We start from the raw sequence: 16702 nt of genomic DNA, 5'->3' as shown, positions 1-16702 counted from the left end.
TCTCTCTCTCTCTCTCTCGCTCTCTCTCTCTCTCTCTCTCTCTCTCTTCTCTCTCTCTCTCTCTCTCTCTATCTCTCTCTCTCTCTCTCTCTCTTCTCCTCTCCTCTCTCTCTCTCTCTCTCTCTCTCTCTCTCCTCTCTCTCTCTCTCTCTCTCTCTCTCTCTCTCTCTCTCTCTCTCTCTCTCTCTCTCTCTCTCTCTCTCTCTCTCTCTCTCTCTCCTCCTCTCTCTCTCTCTCTCTCTCTCTCTCTCTCTCTCTCTCTCTCTCTCTCTCTCTCTCTCTCTCTCTCTCTCTCTCTCTCTCTCTCTCACATTTTGAACAGTCATATAGGATGCTACCTGTGGATGCATCGACGCATCATCGTAAGGCTATTGACGGGCGCACACACTCACACACACACCACACACACAACACACACACACACACACGCACACACACACCACACACACACACCACACACACACACACACACACACACACACCACACACACACACACACACCACACACACACACACACACACACACACACACACACACACACACACACACACACACACACACACACACACACCACACACACACACACACACACACACACACACCACACACACACACACACACACACACACACACACACACACACACACACACACACACACACACACACACACAAACGAACACATACACACACATACACATTTATGTATATATACATGGATATATATCTATATATATATATATATATATATATATATATATATATATATAGCCATGTAAATAACATATACTTCTTACTGTAGGATCCAGAGAGTTTAACGCAGGCACTGGCAGGAAACACGCCGTTCCTTCCTTTTCTGTAAAACAAGAACATTAAGCGCTTCCAAGAGCAAACCCACAGTACAGGCGTGAACCATCCAACCATCGAACCAGTCATACACCAAGGTAACAACAACGCCGATCGGTGGATCTGCTGACAGCCTTACAGGCAATGAGCAACCAATAAAAACGGTTATGAAATTATGTTGACATCACTTTGGCGGATGCATAAGATAGGATGTTCGCAGCTCACAGCGATGAAACTGTTTATTTCGTCATAACCGAGGGCAACGATTTACGGATGCGAACTGTGCTATGCCACCACGAACCATGCCATACATGACACCATACCAGATCAGGTGATCAGGGTAATCTGCACCCAAAATGATTATAGACGTCAAATAATGATAACGATCGCTTGGCAATACATTTCCAGGGCAGTTGTCAAACTGTACATATGTTTGCACCCCGACAACATCCCATCACAGGTGGAGGGCCAAAATTGCAAGTTTATCTCAACGTACCCAAGCCAACACGTTATAATCCGACGCACCCAACCCCAGCTAAGCCCAGCCCATTCCAACCCAGCTCAGCTCATCCTGACCCAACCCAGCCCAACCCAACTCGGCCGATCCCAATCCAATCCAGCCCAACAAAATCAGATCCAAACCCAGCTCAGCCCAGCCAGCCCAGCCCAGCCCAGCCCAGCCCAGCCCAGCCCAGCCCAGCCCAGCCCAGTCTAACCCGCCCAGCCCAGCCCAGTCCGGCCCAGCTCAGCCCGGCCCAGCTCAGCCCGGCCCAGCCCAGTTCTGCCCGGCCCGGCCCAATCCAGTTAAATTTTTGTGTGTCGTATTTAGGGTACTAAATCATTCATCAAAGTTTATTTTGGCTATTTGTTTTCGGTCGCTGGCTTTCATACGACCTTCAAATTATGAAAATATTTGATTATTGGAATAATTGATTATAATATCATGTACAAATTTACAGTAATATGAATCATTATGTTAAATTAAGATGATGGATTTCCCGTAAAAATTCCGGGAATATCGGACGTTTCATGTTTCGCTTTATATCGCTGATGGCCATCATTTTACCGACATTTTACTTCTCCATCACTTTTCTTTTTGACATCTACTCTCGCGCATATTCATCCACCTCGATTTCATATTTTCTATTGAGGTGTTCGAGATATTTGCATTGGGTGCCATGCAATGCGATACTTTGTCCTGAAACCTGAATAAGCCGCGGTCCTAACACCACGGGACCAGGAACACCTGAATTGTAGACCTTGGCCGCTCATTGGGTAGGACAGGCAGACCAAGGCGCCACCAATGTTACGGGCTCTAGTTGTCCGGTGTGCGAGCACGGAGTTCGCCTTAGTTTGTAGCAGCTGTGAGTAGTTTTGTAGACTCAAGTTTCCCTTAACGACACAAGTTTCCAAATTTCCGTGGAAGCATTACGCAATATTGATGTCAGGCAGCACCTTCACGGAGAACGTCACGTAAGTTTCGGGGGCGCAAAAGCCGACATTCGCGCCGCAACATTTATCTCCGCCAGCCCGGCCGGTACCTGCCACCCATGCAGTTGGAGACTAGCAGGTCCGTGTAGTTGTTGTGGAACGGGTCCTGGCAACGCGGGCTGGAGCCGTTCAAGGAGCTACACCGGAAGCAGTCGATGGCGGCGGCGCCTGTCGGCGACGGGCGCAGTGTCGGCGGCGGCGCGTGTCGGCACCCCATCGGCCGCTCTAATGGAGCGATCACGAGCGGCCGCTGACGCCGCCGGCCGGACCGCCGCTTTGACTGCTGACGGCCAGCGCGCGGCGCCTGTCTGAACGCTAATAGCCGCGGCGACGGCCGCCGGTCGGGGTCAGGCGACCGCTGGCTGAGATGCCTGGGTTGGTGACAGGTGGAGTTACCGGGTGCGGACTGTGTCAACGGTGTCATTTGCTTAAACAGTGATTGGCAACAGAGACCGGGCGAATACTGAGCGTGTCCGAAGTGCCTGATCGCAGATAGATCAGTTTGCTTCGTGTTCTGAAGGCCGTTCCTCATCATTCATATCTAGCAAGTGATCAATCTAGCAACTACTACTAGCAACTAATCTAGTGATCAATCTAGCAACCTCTCTCCCCAGTGTGACCCCCCTATCCGTCTGACGCTCCCCCAGTGTGACTCCCCTGCCCGCCGGCCGTTCTCCCCAGTGTAACACCCTTGCACGTCTGCCGTTCTCCCCAGTGTGACACCTCTGCCCGTCTGCGCTCTCCCCAGCGTGACTCCCCTGCCCGTCTGCCGTTCTCCCTAGTGTGACTCCCCTGCCTGTCTGCCGTTCCCCCCAGTGTAACACCCCTGCACGTCTGCCGTTCTCCCCAGTGTGACTCCCCTGCCCGTGTGCCGTTCTCCCCAGCGTAACACCACTGCCCGTCTGTCGTTCTCCTCAGTGTGACTCCCCTGCCGTCTGCCGTTCCCCCCAGTGTAACACCCTGCACGGCTGCCGTTCTCCCCAGTGTGACTCCCCTGCCCGTGTGCCGCTCTCCCCAGCGTAACACCACTGCCCGTCTGTCGTTCTCCTCAGTGTGACTCCCCTGCCGTCTGCCGTTCCCCCCAGTGTAACACCCTGCCCGTCTGCCGTTCTCCCCAGTGTGACTCCCTCGCCTGTCTGCCGTTCTCCCCAGCGTGACTCTCTTGCCATGCCGTCACGGTTGATTAGGACGCGGCCTGACTGCGTTTCGAGAAGCGCCGCCTGCCACGCTACATTACGGGCGTCGTTTGGAGCAGGGACGGTGGCGGCGACGCGGGCCGGAAGCGGACGCCCGGGCCACTCACAGGGCAGCAGCAGTGGCAGCAGCCAGAGCGGCGGCGGCCGGCGGTGGCGGCGCCGCCCCGCCGGAACCGGTGGCCGGATCTCCATCATGCCTTGCCCGGCTGGTCGGCCTGCCGGGGGTGGGCCGCGTCAGAGAAGTGGCAGCTGGGCAGCGGAGGCCATTCGCGACGAGGCACCGCTGAAAAGGGTGGTGACGCGCCGGCGGCAGCGCTCCGTCGATCGGAGCTGACATCGGACATTTTGGGGGAGGGGAGACCCCGACGGGAGAACTGCGAGACTTTGGCTGGAGCAAGCGTATGAACCGCATCACACCAACTCGCTACCGCAGATGAATGGCGAGCGGGGAACGCATTGAAATCCTGGTTTTCGGCATTCTGATTTCAGACTTCTTATGCTGACACTTACCGCCCCTCACTATACCAGGAGATGCAAATGCAACAAATTTTCGCTCGATGATGGCCTTCGACACGTACTGCAAGGCATACTAAAGATCGGTAGCATGTGTTTGCGTAAGGACTCTATACACATAATGAGCGGAGGAGATTTAGCAAAGTATAACAGCGTCATATCGTTAACACGTGCCCGGAGGACCGGTTAGATGTCCCTTGCTCGGATGGGGGGGAGGGTGAGGCAGTTGGGGCTACCACTGAGATCTCGAAAATGAAGAGCAGGAAACATCAAATACACAAAGTAGGTGGGACTATGTGAACTCACTTATGGTAAATTTTGAGGCCATAGGCTGTGAGCTTTCTTCAGATAAAGCCAAACAATGCCAAACTCCAGGTCAGAGTGCGAAGTGCCGTCAGAACTCCTCACGCAACCAGCCTTAATCCAGATGCCATGTCACAGGTGTCTATGTCAGGTCAGTGGCCATATTCAACCTTAAGAAGGTAAAAATGACCTTCATATTTGAATTCAAAATCGGCGCCAAGTGCTCCTTAAGATGCATGCTCCTGAAACCAAAAGGTTGATCGGTGTCATTTTGACTCAGTGACCTTCCCTGACCTTTATGAAGTCAGAATACGAGGTATTTTTGCGCTTTCTTGATCCCAATTTGAAGAAGTTTTCCCCTGTTTTATTCATCTTGGATTGTCATGGGCAGAGAACGCCGATTAATTCTGTGAACAAAAAGTTTCAGTAGCTGTGAATTGGTGATTATAGTTAGTGCGAAGAACAGTGTTGTGTTAAGTCATATGTCAGCGGATCTCAAAAGGAGCCTAAAAAGTGTTCAGCAACCAACTATCCTCCCTGGCCCAGCCCGACTTTGCTGCCGCAGCAAAACATAGGGATCCCAAAAAGAGCACCTTACATTTTTTGCCAACAAAAAGGACCTAGAGGCAAAGGCCAAAAAGGGCCTTTGCCTAGGGCCTTCAGTCAGCAGCACTGTACTAAGGTCCGCAAGAGACACAGACGGCCAACCCGATGAGATGTGATGGCCCGTGCTGAAGATGGTTAGTGAGCTTAGTGAGCGATTTGGTGCATGACATTTGTGTTCATCACAGGAACCATAGAGCTATTTCTGACAAGCCTTGCCTAAAAAAAAACTCACTCAAACCCCGTCTCAAAACGACAATTGTGCGGCAAGCCTCGGACGAAGATTAAGGGTGTAAAGCGATTCTAATAGCGTGAGGTCGACGTTGTCTTGTGCCGTTGCTTAAATTTATGCTTCAAAGATATGTTTGTTACATAATTCTCAATTGCCGCGTGCCTTCTTACCATGATACTCCACAAGTGGTGTTCACGTTCTCCGCACACAGGGGTCCCCTGTGCGGTCCTGTTAAAGCGGTCTCCACTGCTCAATGTTCTTTCTCCTAATGATTTCCTACATATTCTCCTAATAGCACCTCCCGTTCTCACGGTCATCGTGACTGGACCCTCTCCGACACCGCCAGATCCCCAAGCCGTTGTGATCAGAGCCTCCCCGCCATCCCCAGATCCCCAGATCGACGTGACTAAACCCTCCCTCGCCACCGCCAGATCGCCAGGTCGGGGTGACCGGCCGCTCCCCCGACACCCCCGAATCCCCAGGTCGGCGTGATTACACGTGCCGTGCCGCCGGTGGAGATGGAGCGCGGTGCGCCGTCGCGGCGGGGGCGGGGCGCTGTTATGGATGGTGTCTGGGCCGGCGCCCCCACCTGACTTGCCCGGCCGAGCCGACACGATATCCCGGTCACTGGGCCGCCGGTTCGGCTCATCAGGCGCCATCTGACCCCCTGCCAGCAGACCATCCACAGGCTGGCCCTGGCTGGCCCTGCCCCCGATCCGCAGCAAAGCGTGACCGAAGCTGCGGTGCCGAAATGCTTAGGCGGCTTTTTGTCGGAACGCTGGAACGGAGAGACTGCTTTGACATTTAGAAGGGCGAGCCATATGCTGTGCATAAAACCTCGTCCAGAAAAAAAAATATGCCAAGGGGTTTTGAGCTGCGCGGCGGTTGGGCCGGGCTATTTCAGCTGCGATGACTATATCAGCTATCAGATGCATGGACCCTTTCTTTGAAAAGTGATAGCGATTGTCGTGCTAGCGGCGTCAGCGATTATCAAAACTGTTGAACAAAATTGTTGCAGCGCATGCTCGAAACGCTGCTGGCAAGAGAAACCTATCCAACGTGCTGCCGTGGTGCCTGTTTAATTCGTTTCTGTAGAAACAGCTTGCCCTGATTCAAACGTCGTTATGACACTGGAGTATACGCGCGGAGGAATAAAATCGCTGAAGCCTCAAAGCACGAAAGAAAGGTGTCTAGCAAATATACATAGAATATTCTGATCTTTGGATGGCGGCCTTTTCCGGAAATGGCCGCGGTTAAGGTCGGTCTGCAACTGTGCCTTCGGTTTAGAGAATATCATGTTGGGGCTAAGTAGAACTTATTTTTGGCAGTAATTGCTTTCATCTGAACACCAACGAAGTGCGACTTCGTACGATAGATCAGCTGCAGCTAGTGACGTTTTACACATTACGTCGTCGTGTGGAATGTGAGATTGGAATGGGCCTCGTGGAGCGTCACTTTCAAAAGGTGATTAACGTGCTCCAGCAGAAGGACATTTTAGGACATCATTGGCATGTGTTACCATAAGATTCAGATAAAACTGCGAAATCATAAGGGGTATGGCCCACAAAATAGTGCAAGGTACATCCCTTTCCCGAGCCAACAACGGTGCCTGACCTTTCTTTAAGTCAATCGGACTGAAAAGTGCGCACTGCCTCGGACTTAAACCACGCTGCCGTGTCCAAAACAAAGCAAAACTTTTCCAAAACATCTCCAGACCCCGTTTATTCTATGCATTGGCGGAAATGTAGAAGAGAAGTATCAAAATTACGTCTTTGGATGTCAGGTATACTCGATAACCAATGTTCATGTAAAAGAATAAAGCCGAAACACACCATCGCGTGCTGTCAATATAGCTAATGTTTGCACTTGGGTCGTTTAACCAGTGCCATTAGATGGGTGGTGTGTGGAATGCTGATAACCCAGCATAATAGCTCTCAACTCATAATGACCAAAAGCTATTAACTAGAGCAATTTCTTCCTAATATCATTTGGTAGTTAATGTTCTTTTTCAGACTAACCCGAGCTTTTGGCAATACTTAGCGGTGCACATGGCTTGCTGTCAGTTGGAGACTTCGATTTCACTCTACTCTACAGATCCAGAGATCATCCTAGGCAACGAAGATAATTTACAAATGACGGAAGCCTTACAGAGCCAGTCACCACTTTCAGTCAGTTTTAAGAGGTCTAAATGTTTCACCAGGGACATCTAAATCGGAGTTTTTGATAATGTTTTGCACAAGTAAAGACAAAGGTGAAGAGCAAACACCGTCGATAGCAATATAATTTGGATTTTCGTAGATAAACGTAAAAGTGAGATATGCGTTTTCGCTGGTGATAGCATCGGTGATTGCAGCATAGTAATGGACACGGATCGAGCAATTATTTGTCTGCCTACGAAAGTCCTGATATCGGCATTTTTGCTGTTCTGCGTATTGCGTTGACCAGTTCCACATTGAGTCGTCGTCGACGATGGCTTGTGTGCCGTGTGCACAGCCGTGATCTGTTCCGCACGTTTTACATTAAGTCGTCATCGACGATAGCTTGTGTGCCGTGTGCACAGCCGTGATCGGTTCGGCACGTGTCTCGGCAGGCTTTCGCGACTTCGACCGCCTAGTGTCAGCCTCACAGCACGGGCAGCTGCACACTAAAAGGAAGTCCTTTAAATCACAGAACGCGCAGACATTGTTTGTTCTTCAAAGCGAAGCTCATTAAAGGTCTCCCCAGGCGATATACGTCCCACGGCCCAATATCAAGTCTATTGTCAGCGCCCCAGGCTGCATGCACTCTGCAGCCAACAAACTCAGCTTAACGTGCACAAAGAACCGGGGAATTCATTTACTCACGGAAAGGTATCTTGTGTGGTGTCTGTACTCATATGGTGCCGACAGCAGTTTCAACACTGCGTCAGCCACCTCTTTGTATTACGTACGCGCGTTGTGTCCTATCGCATCGTGCGTTATTAAGGATCCATTTAGGCTGTCACACTTGTATTTATGCAACGTGGTACCTACATAGGTGGCAAAAAACTATCTTTTGTGCCTGGCATTGTTGTAAACTGCATGCCATGCGGCCACGAGGAGTTCACATTTTAGACGCATTAAGTACATGCCATCCAACAGTCATATGTGCGTAACCGCATGCTGGTGGAACTTGGAGGATGACCTGAGTCTTGCAGGTGCAACTCTTGTTTTGTCTGGGAGGGTGCAAACCATTGCATCGTTGCCATAAGAAATGTTTACTTTCTTGAAAGCAACAGCTTTTTCTACTCCACAAATAGAAGCCGCCTGTATAATAGGAATAGCAAGATCGGGTTTCCATAGTTGTATGCTCAACGTCATACAGTTATCTTGAAGTGGTTAAATGTGTTATCTTATGAGATCTCAATTCTTCCTTCACCTGATAAATGGCAGTTCCTTGCAAGATATGTGAGTAAAATTATAGGCTGATAAACTAATCCGTGATTGAACGCCATGCGTGAGAATCGCGGTGACAGAGCACCTCCTGAGTGACGTAAGACCGTCAGTGACGCTGTCGGCAGGACGTGAAAACAATGATGAACATCACTGCATATATCGTCTGCTAGATTACGATCGTCACCAATGACCTGCGCTGTCTCGCCCCTGCAAGTTTGATGCAAGCTGTGAACTGCATATAACACGCCAGTGTAGAATCCTGCAGGTAGACATTCCAGTGATATTGACGGCTCAACATTTCCACGACCCGATCACAAGTGTCCTCCTGGATATCACCGTGTCTAAATAAAATGAAGTTTACTAACACGTTTCGCTGTTATGATGGCCGTGTCTGTATGATGGCCGGGTCTGTATGATGGCCGGGCCTGTGTGATGTCCCGCGTCTGTGTGATGGCCAGGTCTGTATGATGGCCGGGTCGCGTCTGTATGATGGCCGTGTCTGCATAATGGCCCGTGTTTGCATGATGGCCCGCGACTCAGGTCTGGGCGTCTCTGACGAACCGTCGAAATCTGCTGAAACCCGTGAAAACTGTAAATACCATTCAAAATTTGGCCACTATTTAGCATGATTTCCAGCTTGTCCAAAACAAAAGTAAAAATGTCGGATAATTAACATCCATCCATCTTGACACAATTTAAGTATAAAAGACATTGAGCCAAACGAAGGCGGAGTGAGAGCACTAAAGATTCTTTAGTTAGGTTGATAGTGTTATAAGCCTACCAAGTTAAACTTAGTAATACTGTTTTTTGTGGTCTGCATTGGCTTTTATTGGCCGTTTCCGTACAACTTGAACTCTAGTGTTCCGGAGGTCAGCGTTCTCTGCGACAACCCACGCTACAAATACCGATGGCGAAGACTCGCAGGTCACTTCTCCTCGCTAAAGTATGCAGAGCCGAAAGCGGTCTAAGTGGCAGTATGACACGCAAAGTAACAGTGAGACCTTAGTCATGAAGCTGATGCCATGGGAGTGGTCCCATGGGACCATGGTAGCAACTGGTGTCATTGTACCAAGTGATGGGATTACATGAGCCCGGTGTCACTTATGATTACCTTGTAAAACATCTCTCGAGACCCGAAGTCGGAAACCAAACGTGATCAAAGCGCGAGGACTGGCTTATTAGTTGGATCGTAATGTTGTTTGTGTCCGTCATTGAATTGGTCCATTAATACGTGTTGGTTCAGCTCGATATCACAAGAAAGTCACATAGAACGAACAGTAAATCGACGATTCTGGAGACAAGTAAGTACCGTCACTTCAGAGCGGCCGATGGGCACGCGCGCACGTGCCACTCCAGCTGACGGACGCTGCAGGGGACTCTTAGGGCGGTCTTGCTGCCAATCTCGGGCCAGGGCAGATCAGGCTCACTGGTGATGGCACTGGTCGGAATGGCACCCAGGTCCGCTGCAGAGTTCCAATGGACGTGTAATCAGACATATCTTAATGCGCGCGAATTAATACACGTGGGCGCACCTAACCAGCGAAGTAAATCGGATTTTTTGACTGCCAGAGAAGCAACATATACGGTGTTGACCTGGTGCCATAGGATCAGGTCTGGGCACTACAGACTGGCAGCGTGTTCGCTGACATGCCAACTCCGGCTTTTTGGGAGGCAAGGGACCACATGCTTTCATTTCGGAAGTATCCCCTTGCAACTGAGTCCTCCTAAAGTCCCAGCACCGCCGTCTTTTGTAGACCAGCAACTGTCATGCCCAGAATGGGCCTTGTCGTGATGGACTTTCTTGTTCTCGCTCTCCTTCTTTGCTAGATTTGGGGCCCAAGGGACCTGTTAACTAAGAAAATTAGAGACACCAAATGAACAGTGTGTTGACTTGTACGTGAACTCATTTAGGTCAGAGTTTGATGTTCCTAGGTCATGACCTTCGGGTCAAATAAGGTCAAACAAGGTTGAATTCCAGGTTGGTCTCCAAAGTGCCCCCAGAGCCTAGATAATTGCTTCTAAGCAAAAGATCACATGCTCAGTTAAGGTCAGTGACCTTTTTTGCCTTTTGAAGGTTATGATGACCAAAATCATGCGAGACTGCTCTGGGTTTTGCACTTACAAAGATTGCGCTAGACAGTATGTTTCTGAAAACAAATTGTTGATATGGGTCATTTAAGGTCAAGTGCCTATTCTGACCTCTAAGACGTCTATGGAAGATGTATGATGCGGTTCCTGCGATCAACAAAATCCAAATGAGCAACAGAAACTATCCCATACAGCAAACCCTAGAGAAATAAAACAGGTCGGTTTCGACTATGGTCTTTCTTTTTATACCTGACCATAGGTCAACACAATTTGTTAATTCAATATTTGTGTTGTCTATGAAAGCATCTCAGAGATGGATGGCTTCGTCTAACACTCCGCTGTTGGATCAGATTGAACGATTCCGTAGAAATTGACTTCGCCCAAAGTATGACCCGCCATAGGTCCGTGACTTTATAAAGTACATCTATATTTTTTATGGCAAACAATCCGCTATTCAGTTGTCGACAGCAATTCAAAATTTGGCACGGCTGCGCCGCGCCGTTCGGAAACCATTCTGGAAATACCTTTGGGGGGTTAATTTGACCCCCACCCGAACGCGTGTTAAGTGAGAGAGGATTCACGTTCCATTCGCTCTCTTCTCCGGGTGTGCCACTGCACAAAATAATAGACTTGCTTATATAAACTACTATAAAATGTTATGAACGGTTACCTAGACTCAAACATCACATGCTGTGAAGGCTGGCCACGACAAAAGTAGTTGTCCTGTCCTGTCAGATATCACGAACCTACTCGGTATACCACACGTGGTCAGCTTTCGCAGCTGTCACACCATGGCTGTGGTTGGTAAATCGCCTGAATCAGCCTTACCTGATCAGGCGTTTTTCAATGCCACGTCAACACGCTTGAAGCAGCCGTAAAAAGCTCATCGCCAGCACAATCCGGCCTTCTCGAGAGCCGCTACGTCTCTCCAGACGGCTCGTCACCACTTCAGTGGACGTGTCGGTGCCGGCCGGCCTCGGGGACCGTTGGAGGACGTGTCCGGCCGAGGCGACCCCCGCAGCGTCACCGCCCAGCCCCGCCGCCCGCCCTGCACCGCCCCGCATCAATTATTCGATTCGTGGCTGTGGGAACCACTTGAGCCGCTCCATATATCGACGTGACAGTGGGGCATGCGCGAACACAGCCATCACGGAGCCAGTTGGTGTTCACTGTTCAGCCGCGGCACGCCCGTGACAGGCGTCCGCCCGTCCGTCTGTCAGGCAGACAAACAGACAGACGGACAGACAGCGGCCGCCTCATACGTGGAGTGAGCCTGGCCTGCAGTCGGCTGGCAGCAGCGGACCCAGCTGCTCCTGGAAAACTGCAGCTGGAGCTGGCTTGGTGACTCCTGGGGGCTTTCTGGGGCTGACCTGGTGACTGGTGACCCCTGGGGGCTGCCTGGGGCCGGTATGGTGACTCCTGGAGGCTGCCTGGGACTGGCTGATGCTTTATTAGGGGACTGCCTGCGCCCAGCTAGAATTCTCCGGTGTCGGTGCAGGGACTCTCAGCGCTGTTTTTAATAAATTCGGAGGGGAGTTAGGGCATGTGCAAATACGGTCACCTCGGGGACCGATTTCAAAGCAAGAAGATAATGCTAAGAAAAGTTTATGTACTCCATCTGTGCAAACCAGCACCTTTCAAAGGTGAAACATTGAAGCTCCATATGAACGAAAGTCGGTGTGGCCGCTGCCAACCTTGCCATGGTGAGATTCACACGATTCCCTGGCCGAAGGCCAGATTCACTGAAATCGGAAACTTGTTCTGTTTTAGGTGTTTTCTGGCGTTTTCTTAGTGATCCGGCCCAGAAGTAAGGAAGCTGAGATGAGCATCATGGGGAGGGGGACAACCACGCCTTCAGAGAGCCACAAAGTGCCGCTCATGTCATCCATACATACCAGACGGTCACCTGTCCGGTATACGGCGGGGCCCAGCACGAGACGCCTGTGATGTATGCTGCTCCGCATGTCTTGCACGCCGAGCGGTGCAGTATCTCTGCTACTCGGCGGAGCCCCAGCACGAGGCGCCTGTGATGTATGCTGCTCCGCATGTCCTGCACGTCGAGCGGTGCAGCATACCGGCGGCTTACAGAGCAACAGACCAGTCCTTGGCCCCAGCTGAGCAGAGACGACTCTGATTCTACTCGCCCTGATGTGCAGAGCTGATACTGGCTCTGGCTCTGGCTGATGAAGCCGCCCGTCAGTAACTGTGACTTCTAGCACACCAGTGACAGAGAGCTGAGTGGTCGTGTCCGTCCAGCGCCCCGCAACCTGAACCGCCGTGCTGCCGCTACGGCCGCGGTCGAAACTAGGGATCGATCTCGTCGGCCCCATCATCGCCTCTCCCCCAACCGCCCGATTCTCGATCGGAGTGGCGAACTTCTATAGCAAGCGGACGGGCATTGTCCTAACACCTACCGTCGAGTCTGCAGATGTCACCAAGTTCGTCGGCGATGTCTGGGTCCGCGAAGGACAGCAAGACGAGCTGGTATCTGATCTACAGATCGTAAGTTGAGTTTGCAGGGTAGGATCCAGGATTTCGTCCAGGGAGAGGTCACGCTTCATTGTGGTGTTCCTGGAAGCTGGTGCCCCTCCTCACAAAGAAGTCCCGGGATTTCAGCTACTTAATTTTCAAATCCTTATTTTCTAATCGGTAAAATGTCTTCCGCCAGGATGACCTACTGAGCCTAGTCCGCCTTATTTTAAGACGTAAATTTTACTTTATTTTTCATGTTGAAGTTGAAGATTTGCGGCCGTTCGGGGCGCCTTTGAGCCTTGGTCGGTGCTGAAAATAAAGGTTATGTGGACCCGAAATGGGGATTTTCTTGTCCCTTCACCACAAGACTGCAGTGCCGCTTCCATAGTGCCGTTACGCATAGGCGCTGTAACGTCTCCCGGCCTCAGCCGGGAACCACCGGAACCGTGTGCGGTGGTGCCAGTGGACGTGCCCGCGAGAGCTTGTGATGATCGATTACATTCACCGCTAGATCATCGCGTGGTTTGGACCTCTGAGCCGACACTTCGGGTCGCGGATCTGACACCAAGCACCTTTACAAACGATGAAGGACGGCTGGCTGTGTGAGCAGCAAGGTTGAGAAGAAAGGACACCGGAAGATTTTAATAGACTGGGTGCCGATAAGGAGAAGGATTGTGTTAGGCAGTGCCGGGATGGAAGGGATATATATATATATATATATATATATATATATATATATATATATATATATATAATACGGGGTTCAATCAACCTCGGCTCTGACTTGAACTGACTCCACCGCAGCCTCTCGTAACGTAACAAGAGCTGGCGCTCCGAAGGCGAGTTATCTGGTCTGCCACCGACGTCTTCGGAACAGTACAGCTGCCCGGCTGCAGCCGGCCGCCAGCGCCGGACTACGTGCTCACGAAAGCGGGCTGAGGCGGTGTCGCTCGGCCGGACCGCGTGCTCACGAGAGCGGGCCGAGGCGCTCGGCCGGACCGCGTGCTCACGAGAGCGAGCCGAAGCGGCGTCGCTCGGCCGGACCACGTGCTCCCGTGAGTGAGCCGAAGCGGCGTCGCTCGGCCGGACCGCGGCCAGCCTTTCGTCCCGACGCACCCGCCGACGGCACAGAGCACTCGGCCAGCGCTGACGCTAATCCTGACGCATCGCCCTCCTATCTCGCGCCACACACTGAACGGGGCGGCGGTCCGCGTGTTGGCCGGCTGGCCGCAGCGGGCCAGCAGGCCGGCTCGAACCGCGTCCGCCCGGCTACGACAGCTGCGCCAACAGTGCGCCAGCTGCGTCCAACGACAGCTGCGCCCAGCGCCGCGCCAGCTGCGCCCTACACCGCGCTCGTGAAGACATCGCCCGCAGAGATGGGAATAGATAATCAGCGAAAGAAGGAAACAAAGAAAGCAAATGGAAGAGGAAAAATCCGGCGAGGGATGACGGCGCAAGAAGAGGATAATACGAAGAACAATCAGCGAGGAAACAACGTTAGGCCATTTCCATGCATGCATGCATTTAATCTGGCGCTGGCGAATGAGTGTTATCGTGACATGCGGGCCGGGTGGCGCCCATAGCCACCCATCAGTCAGCACCTCAAATGAGGGACACTAGCGAAATATCGACCCTAGCGTTGGGATTTACTCACGTCATAGGTATAGAAATATGTAGGAAAGTGTGCGTGACATATCCAGTTTTCGAGGGTCACACGTTGACGCTGCGTTGATGAATCGTAAGGGGCGGATCCCTACAGGAACCTGAGTCAGCCGACTCTGATGCGTGTGCACGACCCTGGCTCGCGTCAACACATGCCGCACACATTCCACTTCCGTCAACTCCAGAAATGGATACTGCGTAAACAATTTACACTACTCCCATCAACAGACCAGAGACTCGATCCGGATCTCTTTTCGTTATTTGGATTAGAGCCTTTTCAACCAGTACTGATTATCTCAGGGCTATGGGGTGAAAGATATCGGCAATAGTGGAGCAAAACTACATGCGTCTGGGACACTAACTACCGAGTTTGGACGCCACAGGGAGTCTCTGCGAGTTATGCCCTGGGCGCCCGGTCGGGGTTTCCCTCCATGGGCCACTCGGATCACTGGTGGCTGCCGCGCGCAGCCCCGGACAAGCGGAGCGTTGCGAGGATGCAGTATGAGGGAAGAAAGAGGATAAGAGAGTCGGATGACTTGACTCCCTCACTTCCAAGGATTGACATTGCAGGAGAAAACAGAAGTGGTTGACACAAGGTAAGTAGACAGGCACATAAAAATAGTGTGCGGTTGAGAAAGGCTTTGCAATGGGTCATGACCGTGGACGCGCTTTCGGGTAAGAACATGTGAAGGTGAACATGATATCGTCCCAGGCCATCATTAAGTTTTTTGGAGGCATACTTCCTCGGACACGGGCAATCATCAAAGAAGAATAACGCATTTTACATGGCAACCTAACACGCTAACGTATCCAATTAACCGACAAATAAATCGTAGGGGTGTAAAATATAGCCGAATAAATTGCACAGATAAATCACGGGGGAGCGCTGCGCGGCCCGCAGCAGCAGCTTAACGAGAGCTTCCAGCTCGCCGCTTTCATGCTGCCATTTCCGCCAATGTAACGAGAGACGAAGGAATGTGTCTCTGGGCGCTCGCATTTTTGATATGGAGAAAAGTCTTAAGCATGCAAAACAGGACTATACGGCATGAGCATGTGAGCACACGGGCAGCGCACGTTCATACGAGACGGTGTCATTTTCCAGAACGCAGAAATAGTTTCAACGGGACCCAACGTGACGGCTCGAGGGATACTAACGCTCATCCATTTATTGTCGTTGACACGTCGCAATTATTATTGTATTTCGATGGTCCTATTTTTGCTGTCGAGCAAAACAGAGCGATGGACTGTTATAGCCGCGATCGTTGGCTGAACTGATAGACAGAAATGAATGGGCCACCGGTAGGCAGGCAGGTAGGTGGGGTCGGTGAGTTACAGCAGAGAATCATGGAAAAACCTCGAGTCCACCCGGCCCTACCGGGTGGTACATGATACGCTTATCACACAAGCCCTACATTGTCCGTCCGGAATAATGTGGGTTAGCGGGTTCCGGGCATCACCAGGTAAGATACCAATACCGAGGTTCACACACCACCGCCGAGAGACTGCCGAAATCCGCAAGCACGCACACACGCCAACCGGAGCGTGCCCCAGCGGCGCTGGCACGTCACCACTCACCCACGACGCCTCGAGCCGGGTTCGGCGCCGACGCCGGCGCTCACTGCCGTCCGACCCGGGCGAACCAGCCGCCCGCTGACGCGGGTAAACAGAGCCGAGCGCGTGCCGGGCGGTCCGGGGCGGCGCCGCGCTCGTCGCGCGCACGGGCCGCACCCACGACTGCCAGGCGCGGCCGGTCGCGGGCTGGGGCCGGCCGCGCGCCGCCGAGGGGGCCGGAAGCCGCGCCGCGGCCGCCGGCCGCACGACAAACGGACGCGCACCGCGCCACTCCGATGATGAGACGAGCGAGCCGCCGGGGATAGCGCGCGG

General features: G+C 52.1%; 1 long non-coding RNA gene across 1 annotated transcript; it reads right to left on the bottom strand.

Annotated features, from left to right (window-relative positions):
* Positions 1–795: 795 nt before the first annotated feature.
* On the bottom strand, positions 796–16457 carry LOC119111770 (uncharacterized). The gene is made up of 5 exons (XR_005095610.1): positions 16394–16457; positions 4643–4755; positions 3640–3747; positions 2387–2504; positions 796–855 (listed from the first exon to the last, which is right to left on the bottom strand). It is a non-coding gene; the product is annotated as an uncharacterized LOC119111770 (long non-coding RNA).
* Positions 16458–16702: the final 245 nt, after the last annotated feature.

Source organism: Pollicipes pollicipes, unplaced genomic scaffold (genome assembly GCF_011947565.3).
Source record: "Pollicipes pollicipes isolate AB1234 unplaced genomic scaffold, Ppol_2.1 Scaffold_7261;HRSCAF=8764_pilon_pilon_pilon, whole genome shotgun sequence".
Taxonomy (NCBI): domain Eukaryota; kingdom Metazoa; phylum Arthropoda; class Thecostraca; order Pollicipedomorpha; family Pollicipedidae; genus Pollicipes; species Pollicipes pollicipes.
This window is presented reverse-complemented; position numbering and strand designations above follow the sequence as displayed.